Source organism: Thermobia domestica, chromosome 9, assembly GCF_964235325.1.
Source record: "Thermobia domestica chromosome 9, izTheDome1.hap1.1, whole genome shotgun sequence".
Taxonomy (NCBI): Eukaryota; Metazoa; Arthropoda; class Insecta; order Zygentoma; family Lepismatidae; genus Thermobia; species Thermobia domestica.
Window position 1 is genome coordinate 6,213,152 of NC_137462.1, and position 16,009 is coordinate 6,229,160.

Here is a 16,009-nt window from a genome sequence, read left to right on the forward strand (position 1 = left end):
TTCACATACAATCATACTTCATTCCCTTTACACAGGCTATGACAACAGTAAGCGCAGCACACAACGAGAGCAACCATAGGCATTTTGATTATATATTTAAAGAATTCCCTCGCGACTATATGAATACAGTACGCGCTTTTAAAGTGGGAGTCCCGAGTTCAATTCCCGGCAGGACCTCTCACAATTAGGATTCACGTTATACTCTAGGTCGACGTCTCATATCCCTGTGACGTAACTAGGGGGTAAACGGGGCTTGTGCCCCGGGCGCCGGATTGGGAGGGCGCAAAATTGGTAAAATATTGGGGGAAGCATTTTGGTTTGGTTGGTCAGGGGGGGGACTAAGGCGAGTTCTTGCCCCGGGTGACAACTAGCGTATTTACGTCGCTGGATACCCTCGCTGCTGAGCAAGACGCTAAACTCACATATTTTAATGACACTTTAATTACAGCCTACGGTGTCCATTTAACCAACAACAATGGGGAAGGACACTCCCCGGGCCTACAAAGGTTCCATCCCTATATTCGCCTGACGAAACTGTGGAAAAATCATTTTTAAAAAATAATCAGGATGGCCGAACGTTGAATCTAGACATCCCAACTGCGAAACAACAACTACTAGTCTATAGTCGGTTTTTCATGGATATTTGGAATTGAGAACAGTTGTATTCAACTTCTATTTCTTGCTTGTTCACAAGTTGAAGCTTCCGGTTTGCAGTACCTATACGGAAAACAGAACTCCAACAGAACCGAATCTTCAAATGTTACTCAACCTGCTTTCATCAATGTCAATTACTTACTCTACCTTCAAGAACATTCAAAATTACAAGTTTCAAATGCATGTTTGGAGAGTTGCTTAGTGCACAGCGAGCGCGTCCAGTGACGACGACCTATATTTTGACGTTCACCTAATAACATTCTTGAAGTCTTAACTAAAAACGCAAGGGTAGGCAAGGTTAGTGGTCACACCCTTTCAAAATTCTCTCGCAATTTTCAAACAAAACCACTATTTTCCTTCTGGCAACTAACTTTGGATGTCTTTCTCACTCTTGCGACATTCATTACAATCTCTCTCATGCAGGGGGGAGGAGAAGTAGATCAACTGTCTGAAGGCAGCATACCAACCAATCAACGATACTTGTCCTTCGACGGTGCATAACAAAACGAAATAGTTAGATATATTATATAGACATTGCCAAATGCATGCAACATAAATTTACTCCGACTAACAGAATAATAAAAATTATTACATTTCGTGCTAAATCTTAAAACTAAGAGAAAAGACCACAGAAAAAATACTATAATACTACGTCAGTTAACTGTTTTTCTGGTGTTCTATGGGTATGTTTACATAATTCTATCGTATGACTAAGCTAGACATATATTCAGTCGTCTTCTCTGATTCAGCTGTTTCTGGAATCCCGTATTATATCTGCAGAAATATTTCCCTGAAAACCTTGAGGGCATTTCCCATTATCCTTCCTTCCATGCAAACAACTCTGATCTATTTATGGACTAGAAAGGACATATCAATACTCTGTCTGGGAATTCCCTGAACAGCGATTCTCCATGATAAGTAGATAACATGGGCTAATAATGGGGTGAGCAGGAAGAATGCCTTCAGTTTTACATATTTTCAGATCTGGACAATTTAGTCTGTTTCCTACGAATATTATGTAAAAATTAAATGACATCTTCCAGTTGAACGTCTCACGATTATGCCTTTTAGGCCAGTGTTTCTCGAAGTGTGGGTCGCGGACCGTTTTTAAGTGGGTCACAAGAAGTTTTTTTTCCTTTTAATTGTGAAAATTTTATTTTGATGCAGAATCATATATTGTGAAGTACTATTCAGAAAACGAAAATTGGAAGCGTTTGCTAATAAGGTGAAAACTAAGTGGCTGCTAAGAGCCCTGCCCTATTATACAGTCAGTAGAGAGGACGAAAAAAGAAAGTGGGCGAGTCAAAATCTTTCACGGGGTAGGGCATTGGTCGGGAGTAGTATTAGCTCTGTTACCTTCCTATGGAAACACTTAAATTCTTTTTGCACATGTATATAATTTCATATGACACTGAGAAAGAAATTTACATTACACTTGCTCGATCGTCACCGACTGATATTCTCGTACCGACAGGGCCACTATATTCATAAATTTCCACTACAATTTAGTTTGAAACTGAGTTATTTATGACAGACTTAAAAGAAACCAACTACATTTTGATTTATTACAATTTAAGCATCGAGCTCTACTTTGTAACCTTTGTCGATCGGGATGTTCACATCATCTCCAATAAATTCCATGTTAATCACTCGTACGAACTGTTATTGAACGAACTGGAATTAGAGATATCATTCACAAAATTTAATTGCTTTGAAACAAATCACCATTACGTAGAATGTCAATGTGCATTTGAATAAAAGTAAGTGGACCACAAAATACTTTCTATTATTTAATCTGAGTCGCGATAACAAGTTTGAGAACCACTGCTTTAAGCTAAGGGAGACGATGAGTACAGCAAGTGAATTATGGAATGAGAAAGTGGGAGGAAATGGGACGAAACCCACGGAACACGATGTTCTTCGCCACAAACTAATTTGGCCAGGGACTGAAGCAAAGACCTCATGCACCAGACCTAGGCGCTACTACTGAGCCAGGTGCACCCCTATGATTATGTAATAAAATCAATTTAAAAATGCCCCAAAGATTATTAGGCCAATTTTACGTGGGAGGAGTGTGGTTAGAAGATAGCTAATCCCATCATTTACACCTTATTCCTTGATTGAACCCCGCTATTTCATTCATTGGCGTAGTTTCCTAATTGTTCTCACAACGCCACCACTATTAGATTTTCTTCAATGACCACCCGAGCGATTGACTGAGTTCAAGCCTTCCTTTTTAGCGCCGAGTTTCAAGTGGGATTTGAATGAGTAGGGTCTGTATCTGAAGCAAACACCGCCTACTAGAATTGAACATACGACCGTGCACACAGAAAGCATATGCGTCAGCCAGAAAGAGGCACAACGGTCAGAATTAATTATCAGAACCGACAGTGTTTTACTTTGGTGGTCTCAAGAGAAAATAATAAGCTATTTACCACCACGACTTTGCCAACGAGACGATAAGTAAGATTTTCTGATCTCATCTCGTTTTGCGAATATGTACAAAAAACTGATGCCTTGATTTCTTCCTTAATTTGAGCTATAAGTTACCTCAATACTTCTTCATCACGAGAGGCACATGAATGGTATGAAGTAACATTTAAACTACATTTATTACTGAAGTATATCATGTAATGACTTACGTATCTTTACAAGTTGGTAAATACATTGTGCTCTCTCAATCACTTTATCAATTCATAGTTTTTCAATACTAAACGGTGTGACAAACATCTTGGCATTTGAAGGCGGCGCTCCAAGTTCCCTTTAAGTGCTGCTAGCAAATGAGAGTCCAGCAGTATTGCCACGTTTATGTTGTACACATCCACGTCTATCCTCTGCCACCTGATCGCGCTGTAGTTTGTCTCCTTAGCCATAGCCACACCCCCTAGCACTCGACAACATCGCGTCAGAGCTTGCGTGTTATTCGTTTAGCTGAAATGCCAAGATGTTTGTCACAGGCCTTAAAACATGACTAGGGATGCGCGCGGGACGAGTCGAGACAGGATTTTCCTGACAAAATTCGAGTCGAGACACGGCTCTTCTAATAGAAAAATATATATTTTTCGAGTCGAGACATCACTTTTACAGCACATTTTCGAGTCGAGACAGCCATAAATCTTGTCTCGTGCGCATCCCTAAACATGACTGGGATTTAAGACTTGGATGAACTAGTATTACGTTACGCGACTCGCGAAATCTCTTGTCTCGTCAGGAATTTAAAATACTTCCCGTCTTGTGGCCCAACACTAGCCAGCACTGACAAGCAAGCAAACTTAAAATTATCACCCATAACAATATGTTGCTAACATTTTAAGTTTTAACGAGGTTACTTACTGTCTTCTCTACAAGTATCTCAATCCCAATCATCTCCCAAGGGAGGCACACGGTAACCCACTGGTAGAGTTCACGTATGGTGCGACGAGCACCTGCTTTAATATCAGGCCAAATGGTTTTGTGGTGGACATTGTGTACGCAAGTTTCCTCGGGGGTCTTCTATTTCCCTCCAACATTTTCATTTCACCAAACACACAATCGCTAGTCTTGTTTAGTGTAAAGGGCATAATTGTGAGTCATAGAACTACAATTTTATTTATCAATTATTTCCCTCTTTTTCTTCCATTGTGCTTTCTCTTTCATACTTTATTTTCGTCAGTTTAATGTCTTTATTATTATTTTCAATGCTATTGGCCTATCCAATTCGTTATCATCACCTCTTTTCAACTTCTGCCAGGTAATTAACCTTAATACCTCGAAGGGATGAATGCTAGAAACCAAAACAACGAACCAAGCTTGCTTCTGGCAGTGACGGATCTAGAAGATAAAAACGAGGGGGGGGGGATGGCAGCCAAAAACTAGACTATGATAGATATATATCATGAGTTCACGCAAATAATTTTAACTGAAATCCGTTTACGCGCTTTGTTAACAGGAAATAGGAATAAAAAAAATGTAACAATTAATTTTTGCTTCTCGTGTAAAATAAGAGAAAACATATCGCACCATTACTTCAAAAGTGCCACAACTCAAAAACGGTAAATTTTAAGTTATGTATACATTCGGATTAGTGAGCCTGCCGTCTATCCGGCAATATAAGAATCATGGCCCTAGCTTTTCTAGAAGCTGCACGAGAGCGCTAGTTTCACTAGAAAATAATATTAAAGTGAATGTACTCGTATTATCAACACTTTCAAATGCGATTTACTCAAAATTAACCTTTTTGAAAATGAAATGAAATCTTTAAGTTTTATGTCCCACGATTATGCCGGTTAGGCTAAAGGACACGGTGATGATGAGAGATGAGTGAAATGGTGGAATAAAGAAAGTGGGAGGAAACGGCAGAACCCCGAGAAAACCCATGAGCACGGTGTTTGTCCACCACAAGGTCCACACGGCGCGAGCTGGGATCGAACCAGGGACCCCAAGCACCAGAGGTGAACGCTCTATCACTGAGCCACCGCGCCCCCACTAACCTTTTTGAGTTGTGGCACTTTTTACGTAATTGTGATCCATTTAATAACTAATTCGTCGATTCTGTAGGTTTGAAAACTGATTTACAATTTTCCATGGGTCCTGCACAATGGCGGATTTACTTATAAGCTAAACATGCTATAGTTTAGGGCCCCACTCTCTTGGGGGCTCCAAAAATTTACGGAAAAAAGTGGATGTACCTTTACAAACTATAGAAGATAAAAAAGTCATAAAACGTACATATATCAACAGTATTTTGTGTTGTGTAGGCTCCTATTATGTAAGTAGCCTCCTGCTAGCCTGCTTCCAAAAATATCACTAATTTGCTCATTGCTGCACACAGGGTGCCTATCTCTTTCATGGATTGGTTTTATGGAAACATGTAGCATGCAACTGCATACTGCAGTGCAGACAATTTGTGATTGACAAAGGATGGATTGACATATAAAGGGCCCCATTATTTTATATATATATATACAGGGTGGGCCATTTTAATTAATCCACGGAAATATCTGAAAAATGATAAAACATAGAAGAAATGTTTCAAGTACACGTTATGTACTGCTAAGGGGGAAACCCAATTCCGCCAAAAGTACCCCTCCTCGCCCCCCCTAAATGGGGGTAAAGGGGGGTAACTTTGAAATGTCAAATGGGAACATGGGTCGAGTAATACCTCGTTCGAAAGGTCTTGGAAAACTAAGTAACGCTGTACCAAAAGATGTTCCATATTGTGCACCGGTTTCAAAATGGCCGCCATAATATGGTTCGGAAACTCCAGTACCCGTAGTGTGAAAACCATGGAAGGTAAATGAATGGAACAAAATTGAAATACGTAAATATCATAGGGCATATCGAATGATGTAATCCCTGTGATCCCAGTGGCCTCCCTGAAGGGGTCTTGTGGGCTAACTTCAAAATTTCAATGTCCGACCGGACAACGGTTCGGGCGTACGCTTGAACTACCCAATGCTGTTTGGAAGGCAGACTTCTTGCATAGAGAATTGTGCACTAAGATAACGCCGATAGCCACAGTTACATTTCGATTAACTATTAGCATTCATGTCATATTGTGAGCTTGATGGACGAAACGGTGTGTACGTATATCCCCGAAATGCTTTCTGAATAACCAGCACGCATTGCATAAAAGTTTCTCTTTTTTAGTCACTACAGCGTCATCCTTACAAACAAATGTTTCAACCACACCATACCTATTTGTAAGGTTAGCCTTAATTTACGAATTAAAGTAGAGTTCTCGTTTGAACTTTCACTTTACTTTCCACCCCACTCACATACAGAGCGCAGGGAGAGATTATTTTGCAGGACTTGGATTTCTCTCTATACATTACGGCAATTTTACTCTAATATTTTTATCTCTGTTGTATTATTCTCGAGCCTTGGAACGCCTCCGTGGTTTTCCTATTTAATTTTCGTTATTTTCATTTATGTCTAACCGTATTCATACTATGGGCACTAGACGTTTTCTTAGACACAGTCACCATGTCTTTGCGATCATTTTGAAAACGGTGTCTCATGTCGAAAATTTTCTTACAGAAGCTGTTTGATATTAATTTGTCTATGTAACGTGATGTTATTCGCTTCAAGCTGGTATTTGAAATTTTCAAGTTGGCCCCGGATACCTTTCAGTTGGCCCTTGGAGTCACCCCGACAACATCTCTCGATGTGCCTTATGTCAGTTAGCTACACCAGTTTTTCTTTTGTTGATTTATCTCCAATCTCTTTCATACTACGGGTACTAAACCTTTCCTCTGACACGGATACTATGTTTCGGCGGCCTTTTGAGAACACTGCCATTTCACATCAATCGTTTTCTCCTGCAATATGTTAGATTTTGCAAGATTTATAGAACGAGGTACCACTCGACTCATGTTACTATTTGAAATTTTGAAGTTAGCCCCCAAGACCCCTTTAGGGATGCCACTGGGATCACAGGGATTACATCATTCGATATGCCCTATGATATTTACGTATTTCAATTTTGTTCCATTCATTTACCTTCCATGGTTTTCACACTACGGGTACTGGAGTTTCCGAACCATATTTTGGCGGCCATTTTGAAACCGGTGCACAATATGGAACATCTTTTGGTACAGCGTTACTTAGTTTTGCAAGACCTTTCGAACGAGGTATTACTCGACCCATGTTCCCATTTGACATTTCAAAGTTACCCCCCGTTACCCCCATTTAGGGGGGGCGAGAAGGGGTACTTTTGCCGGAATTGGGTTTCCCCCTTAGCAGTACATAACGTGTGCTTGAAACATTTCTTCTATGTTTTATCATTTTTCAGATATTTCCGTGGATTAATTAAAATGGCCCACCCTGTATATATATATATATATATATATATATATATATATATATAATGTTTTAAAAATTTTCCAACGGAGAGTAAAAGGTAATACCTACTATAAGCTTTAAAAACATATATAAATAATAGCTTCAATTATTTTTGTCGTTCAAAAAATTGGGGCCTACCTCCCCCCCCAGCCCCGTGCTAATTCCGCCACTAGCTTCTGGTCTTGAAAATACCACGGGAATAAATACATCGAATAAAGCAAAAGTTGTGATAATTATGTCAGCATCATATTGACCAATAAATATTACTCAAAAGGAAATTTCAATCACAACATTAACAGAATGAAAGAAGTTCATGAGGTAAACACTCAAGTCTGTAAATCGTACGAACCTTTTTTTTTTCTTTCTTTCTTTCTTGTAACAACTACTTTTGATTATTATCTACATATTGGCACAATTTAATCACGAAATAATACTTCTAGTACTTTAGATTTATTCCAACAACTCATTAGTGCGTCAATGAAGTATTATGTAATACATTTAGGCTATATCTTATCAAATAAATTAAAGCAGCTTGTAGTGGTACTCCTACCACAGAATCACGTGTTAAATCCGTACGTTAAAAAAAAAAAGTACAAGTTAATTTTCATTGAACTTTGATAAATAATTAAATACGAATTTAAAATACGTCATCTGTCTATATTTAATTTGTTAAAGATTGTTCGATGTACAATTGCGGTTGTAATCAGAGTTACGCAAAATAAACAGATGCACATGTTAGAAGAATGTTTTCACCTGTCGAAATTCAATCTTTTTGAAGATATCCATTGCTTTTTGGGACAGGTTTTTCTCAATTTTACCGATTTTAAGTGAAAGACATGGTCTCTTCTGCCTACAAATAGATCAATAAATAAACGTGAAATCCATGCTATTATTATCAGTTCCTGTTCCGTACAACTTAACGTTCTTCAAGTTCTAGGAACCCGTAATTTCCATACCAGTTTCATAATGTTCAATCAGTTTTCGCAGTTTGTGGTTATGAACTGCTACAAGGCATTATCTTAATCATGCTCAACTTGCACAGTTGTAATAATAATCTTCTTGGATTGAGAATGAACTTCTCTCGACCTTCGATGTACAGATTACTTGTGTGAACAGGTTCGTAAATAATTTCTGTTGAAGATACTACTGGAAATTGCACACAACATAAACCGGCCGTTCAATCAGCAATTTCACAAATATATTGAGAAGTTGCCATGTTGAAGGGCAATGAAAAACTAGCACAACGTATCCTATTCCCCTTAGGGAAGTTAAAGAAAAAAACGCGAAGTATTGGTTGAACAGTGAAATAATTTAGTAGTTAAGCCATACTTTTATCGTAATCAAGATAACATTTAGTAGGAATTCTGGAACATTTTATAGCAATAGTTTATAATAAAACCATGAATCATACTCTTATAACATTCATCCACTATTCATCCAATGCTACATAACGGACTCTTTCCTTCACGGATTTGTGTCGGTTGATTTTTTCATCCATGTCGCTCCTGGAAAACGCCTTATTTCACCTAGAAAAGCATTATTGATCCTCTTGTACAGCGTATCTTCTCTCAGGGAATCCAACGTAAACAGAAATAATAATAATAATAATAATAATTAATAATATCCATCTACACTCTTCCTTATCCACAGCTTAGATCACGTCTTCTACCGGGGTCGCGATGGCTCAGTGGTAGAGCGTTCACCTCAGTTGCTTGAGGTCCATGGTCGACTCCAGCTCGCGCTAAGTTAACTTTGTGGTGGATAAACACTGTGTGTGTGAGTTTTCACGTTTCCACTTTATTAATTCTACCATTTCATTCATTTCCCATCATCACCGTCTCCTTTAGCCTAGCCAGCATAACTGTGGGACGTAAAACTGAAATATTTCATTTTACGTCTTCTACTTTCTTCAAAATCACATCTATTTCATTGTCTTCTAGTTTCATGTTCACATCCCTGGTAGAATGCTTAAAAATACAATTCCATCTTCTGAACGAAAGCCATGCCATTTTACATACTCTAGTAATGTTTTATTTATCTCGCCACTCGATATATAAAAACGCAATTATCTGCCATTTAGGATATTAAAATTTACGACTAAATCATTGGAAGTGTATATACATATAAACAAGAATAATAAATGTATGTACGACTATGAATTTCATTCATTCTTGACAAACAGGGCTACTATCGTATAAACTAGTTTGCTACCGAATGAACTATCCACAGGTGTATTATATTATTTGATTTCACTATAGTATACATAATTTCTTTCCATATCACAAAAGGGCATTTAATCTCAGTTTTTTCGGTTGAAAAAATTATAAGAGTCGTTACAAAATGTCGACCAGCTTTTACAACATGGTGTTATGTGGCATGCCGAGAAACTGTTCCACTGCCGTCCCTCGCAGAGTATTCTAGTTCTTTCCCTCCCTCTTGCCCCCTTTCATACATGATCAGCAAGTCATCCCCGTCAGGTGAGTGTCCCGCGAAAGCCTGTTCCAAGAAATAAGAGCAAATCAGACGAAGGAGGAAATTCCAAGTGCAGTTCAGTCGGGTCTCGGTTTTACCACCCACGGCCACGGCAAACCTTCCCTTCCCACCTCGAGGCAACGAGCGGAAAACATTGTAGCCAACTGGTAGCTTCCATCGGATATGTCTGCACAGGAAGTAGTTCCAAAGAGTGCGGAAGAATATTCCACAAACTCAATTATAGTTTACTACTCACACCATGCGACAGACTTGTTACCCTTCTTCCATTCTTAAAATATATACACATATAATTTTGCCACCATTCATTATACATATTGAAATCGAAGTGCTACCGCAGCATTTAAACTAGCGGTTCCCACCCTGGAGACGTAAAGAGTTAGAGCAAGAGGGGCGCAAGCTACTGACAGAAATAAAAGTATGAAATTATGAATAAAGCGCTATTTGTAATGACAATTTAGAAATTGGCTTTAGCAAACTTCACAGGCACTAGATGTCTATCCTTGCCATGAGAAGCAAGTATACAATTTACGAAGAGAAGGGGTGCCAGTTAAGCAAGGTTGGGAACCACTAATCTTGATATTTAATAGAAAACGTTCTTTGAGGTTGCTTTTAGAAAGTGAAACAAAAAACTGAACGTCGTATTACAATGTGGTGGTAATATACGTCTGTGGGACTAGGAGTTCAACTCCAGCTAATCCTTTCCATGGGTCTCGAAATGGGTTTTGAGATGAAGAGTAACTGTGGTTGAATGTTCACCTATTATGTAAAGAGTCCTGGTTCAATTTCTGGCTATATTTATTATGGACAATATAATATTCGTAAGTTTTCCGTGGTTCTCCTGTTTCTTCCTATCGCGACAGTGTACATATCTTTCGTGCGGTTGAAATTAGAATATGCCAGCCAAATATGGAACCCGATTCGTGTTACTTATACAAAACAGAGATGATACAGACTAAATATTTAAGATATCTCTGTTATAAACAGACAGGCCACTACCCCAAATTAGAAACAGCTACTACCCTAGTAGCAAATTTTCATTTTGAAAACCTTGAACAAAGGAGGAAAGTTACTGATGTATTACTTTTATTCAAAATCATTACCAATAAGATAGACTGTTCAGAAATAACAAATATGATTAAACTTCAGGTTTCTATCTTAAGAACAAGATTAGCAAACCCTGATTTCTTTCTCTGTCAGAAAGCCAAGACGAATGTACTAATGAAGTCCCATATGTAGCGAATATGTGCTTCTTACAACAGGTACAGCAAGGTAAATACATGTTTAGATATTTGTAATATATCTATAAATGATTTCCGGGCTGAACTTTTGAACCAATCTATACAGAATACTGTAATTGGGCCCTAAAGACCTGTTCTATTCTTAATTAAATAAATCTATTCATTTTACCAATTATTCCATAAACGTTATTATCCGTCTTCTTCACGCAAGGGTTGTTAAGGACTTCGTTTTATGTTTAGTTTCAAAATTAGTTTTGATTATATTTTAGTGTGAAACCAGAAACACAAGAACATCTACTGGGGGTTGAACCCGAAACTGAGCACAGACAGTACACACATTATGCATACTCCAATGTACTGCTGTTAAGATTCGAATAATTATTATGAATACTAGATTCATCAAATATTTGCTATTCGGAAAAATGATTACTCGAATAGTTTTAACAGAAGTACTTCGATGTACGAAAGACCAAAATGAAGTTAGCTGTTTGTTCGTTACTCCAGAAACCACCTACAATTCAACGCACTGTTAATTTCATAATAAAGACTGTGCTTCCTCACTTCTCCTCTGTGAACACCGGTTGTGCATTCTTTTCTTGTATCACTCCTCCGCCTACAATGATGCTATTGCAGACTTTGAGAACTTGTGCGTTCTCGGTTCATTCCGTTAGATCTCGTTACCTCAGTAGAAGGTCATCCTTCACTGGAGAGGAGACTGGACCAATCTCAATGGCATGCACGTCCGGGAACAAAAATTAATCGGAGCCGCACAATTACCCGATTTAAAGTGCAACAAAAGACCGTTCAACATAATAACAGGGTAATAATGACAGTCATTGTCCAGTCACGTCAATAAGTACCTCTCACATATTTTTAATGAATAGATCAATTAGTTAAATATAATTTTAACTTTCGTTAAAAAGTCATAAAGAATTCCATTCGCTGTATTCCCCTTCTCCCTCTGAAGTGCAAATCTCAGTCATGCTGGAGCACTTTTGTGAATTCTTATGACAAACACTCAACAACAGTAAAGATTCTATTCAAATTACTTTTAAAAAAGGATATTGTTTTTTCACTTCAGAAGAAAATAATAAATTAGCCGGCTTATATCCTCCCTACGTTTTTTTTTTTTTTTTAACTATTCCTTGAATTCAATCTTAAATTACAATATATATCGAAAGTTTTCAAGTAAGAATACATGAAAACAAAATTTAGTTTTCCTCTTTTATCGGTAAAATTCTTTTTAAAAAACTAACCTGTGAAAACAAAAACCAATACAGTAACTGATAATTGAGCTGAGCGAAGCGAAGCTCTTATACTCGGGTTAGCCGTTTGGTTGTCCGCGAACTCCTCCTAGACCGTTTGGCCGATCTCAACCGAACTTAGCACGCTGATAGAGTATGTCGTGCTGAGTGACAACATAGGTCGAAATCAAAAATCCGATGTACCATCGAGTAATAATCACCGAAAAACGCTTCCTGATTACGTAGTTTAAGCTCGCTTAGCTCATTTCATTGCAATCGGGTATATCCATTGCATTCCTAGTATAAAACATAACCTATCGATTACTTTTCGATTATTTACACTTTCTTAAATTCTGCCACATTTACCTAAAGCGGTGTTCTTTAAAGGGCTAGCCATGTTGAGCATCATATTCGCTTATGATCCTGTAATCCCAAATTATCTCGGTTCTCCAGGATTTGACTATTCACAACAAAGTTATCGAAGACCCCTCGTGAACGAGGATTTTTTTTCCAAAGGCGGGGTTTCACAAGGAGGGGGTTAAGTATAACTGTAAACTAGTCATGAATTTTTGAAAAAATGTTTTTCAAAAAATAATTGTGTTGATTTTTTAAAATTTAAATCATATCTTTCTCCTCGTATAATACAAGTCACGAACTGAAGAAAAAACATTAAGAATATGCCACTTAAGTGAAATTATTGGGATTGAAGTTAGAATTATCCCCTATTTCAATCCCAAACAATGTTTCTTAAGCATTACGGAACAAGTACAGCAACGTTTGTCAACACGACGCTTTCTTTCTTTCCTTTTTTTTTTTTTTTTTAGAAAAGTTACAGATATTTGGCAGGGGCATATTTTTTTAAACAAAAAGAAGAAAAAACTGGAACTAGCTTGCAGCACGGGCAATTTCGCCTAAAGTTATAAAAAAAAATTAAGTTTCTGAGAGAGGATGGGACCAAACTAAATACGCTCCTATTATCTGTGAACAGACAGACAGACGCGCACACAAACATGGTGATTTCCCTGTTGGAATAGTTAACGATTTAAAAACCCTATGTTACGAAGAGAAGAAAGCAGGATTCCCCCGTTACCCGTTCAAAACAGGATTTTCCCATAATCATCCTCTGAATGCCACTCGTTGTCCTACTGTGCTGTACACAGTTGAGTCCCATTGTATTATGATTATCTTCCATAATCGAAATAACAGAACAGAAACGGGATATTACTTATTTTCACTTTAAATCATTTCGGAATTTGATTTAAATCAACGATTTTTTATTTAAAAATAAAGTTATTTAAATCCTGATTTAAATCAATCTACCCCGGTGTAAACCACCACTGTATATTAATCAGTAAGTGACCATTAGTGAGTGTGATCAGAGTAGGCCTACTCATACCTACCCTGTATAAAATGTGCTGAATAAAAGCAAGCAGTTTTTAGATACAGAATCCCCAACCTCCATCAAAAACAAACTCTATATTGAACCGACTATATATCGATGTAATAAAAATACAACTATAAAAATTAAATTGTAGCCAAAAGCAACAATCGACAACAATTTCAAGTCTTATTTCTACATACCCCAGTACAAATCACTTCCTCTTCTAGAAGATTTCGTTTGACAAGCTGCACAAAGTTCAGCGCTATAGTTTATAATCTGCTACACACAGTTGTGTCCACTACAGCCCTGGTGCTAAAACTTTCTAACATTTTTCAAGCCCTCACATTCTAAAATAACAAACGAAACTGACCAAAGAAGAGTTATAATACCCAGAGTAACGCAGGTACTGGTTTGGTCGCCAGCTGTACAACCGGTTACTGAAATTTCCCTTTTTATGTTATTGTCCTTGAGCAGAACCCCTCTTCCTTCTTTTGTGGTTATATAGACTATTCCAGAATACTCCGGACAAAAAGGGAGGGAAAAAAAAACACCCTGGGAACTACCTACCTTGCTTGTTCCATTTTCCAAAACATGCACAAGTGCAGACACACCACAACCGAACAGTAAATTATTTCTAAGGTGTTTTAATTCTTTAGTAGATGTAATACTTGCGAGATAAACAGACACACTCCGAACACGGAATTTTAATAAGTTTCTCCACCATTCTAACAACTTTTCTCTCCGAACACCAAAGACCTAATAGTTAGTTATTGTTAATTCGCGTAAACTATTGGTTCACTAAGAACATTTAAATATATGTGAAATACGAGTATCGTCCTTCAGCTGACGTTTATTATTTTTAGTTCTGTCGAACCTAATCTTTGTTATTTAATCAACCAACTCTATGGCATATTGAATCCGAAGGTTCACAAAAGCTCTCCATCGACTTCTGTCAGCCAATTGGATCCAGTTTCCACTTTGTATTCTTATTTCTGCGAGATCCGTATTAATATTGTCCTCTCATCTGCCTAGGTCTTCCTAATGGTCATTTTCCGATTGGACTTCCAGTTAAGACTCCTACTTTGTTCCATCCTGACTATATGATCTGCCCACCTGAGCCTACTAGACTTGATAACCCTACAATGTTTGGTCAACCGTATAAATTATGCAGTTCCTCGTTATGAAATTTCCCCCATTCCCGTTTCTCTTGGATCCGAATATTCGTTTTAAGATGATCTCAAATACTTTCAGTCTGCATTCCTTTTTTTAAAAGTAAGCGACTATGTTTCGCAACTATACAGAACAACAGGTATGATTATCGTTTTATGTATGACGATGTGAGTGTGAGGTCGAAATGATGTAAGCGTGATTTTGAGTGAGGTTCATCACAAGTGGTCACCTTTGATCTTATCCTCTTGTTTCCCTATTCCACGAAAGGCGAACATTTCGACATTAAAAGAATGTATTATGTTAGTAACAACACCGATTACATATTCGTGGCTAAATGGTTAGCGTGCCCGCCTTTGGCATGGGAGACCCGGGTTCAATTCCCGGCGGAAGCTCATGTGATTTGGATTCCACGTTAATCAGTAGGTCCACATCTCATAGAGGCTCGCTCTGAAAGGGACACTTAACACTGATTACAACAAACCGATGGAAATGTATTTACGAGATGAAAGAAAGGAAGTCATAGTAAGTTACAGTTTAACTTTCACAGCGTTCATTATTTATTTATTTCGTGAAAATGCTTTTTAATGCAATTGATTACATGCAGTGAGCACCGACTGAAACACAGCTTCAAAAGCTGCTTGAACAATATAATAAAAACCTCACTTAAAACTCAAGTGATCGTACTTCAATATTACGAACACTAATTTAAATACATTATTTAAAATGTAATAAAATTTTAAATTCTCGCGTTTATTTCTTTGGTGCTTTAGAAAAGAAAATAATGAATATTCATGTAATTAAGATGGAATTGGTCTCTAGCTATGAGGAAGAAAATCAATTTAATTGACGCTTATTTGCATTGTAAATTATGCTCTAGTCTAAAAAATATGAAACATCAATTACCTTCCTTGAGATAATGTTGGCGTACTATATAACTTTTGCAATAATAACAAATATGCAAGTGAAATTATTACTGGAGATAAAGAAATGAAAGGCCAGAGGCTCCT

The 16,009-nt window shown here is 37.6% G+C and overlaps 1 protein-coding gene across 2 annotated transcripts in view; it reads right to left on the reverse strand.

The window, feature by feature from the left end:
* LOC145694361 (uncharacterized) overlaps window positions 1-16,009 on the reverse strand; it is a 162,898-nt gene that overhangs the window by 110,136 nt on the left and 36,753 nt on the right. The window contains exon 1 of one of the 2 annotated variants that reach the window (XM_081770515.1): window positions 14,033-14,177. The exons of the other annotated variant lie outside the window; for it this stretch is intronic. The gene's annotated coding sequence lies outside the window, so the exon portion shown is untranslated. Of the gene's footprint in view, window positions 1-14,032; window positions 14,178-16,009 lie in introns of those variants that run through there. 2 annotated transcript variants of the gene reach the window in all.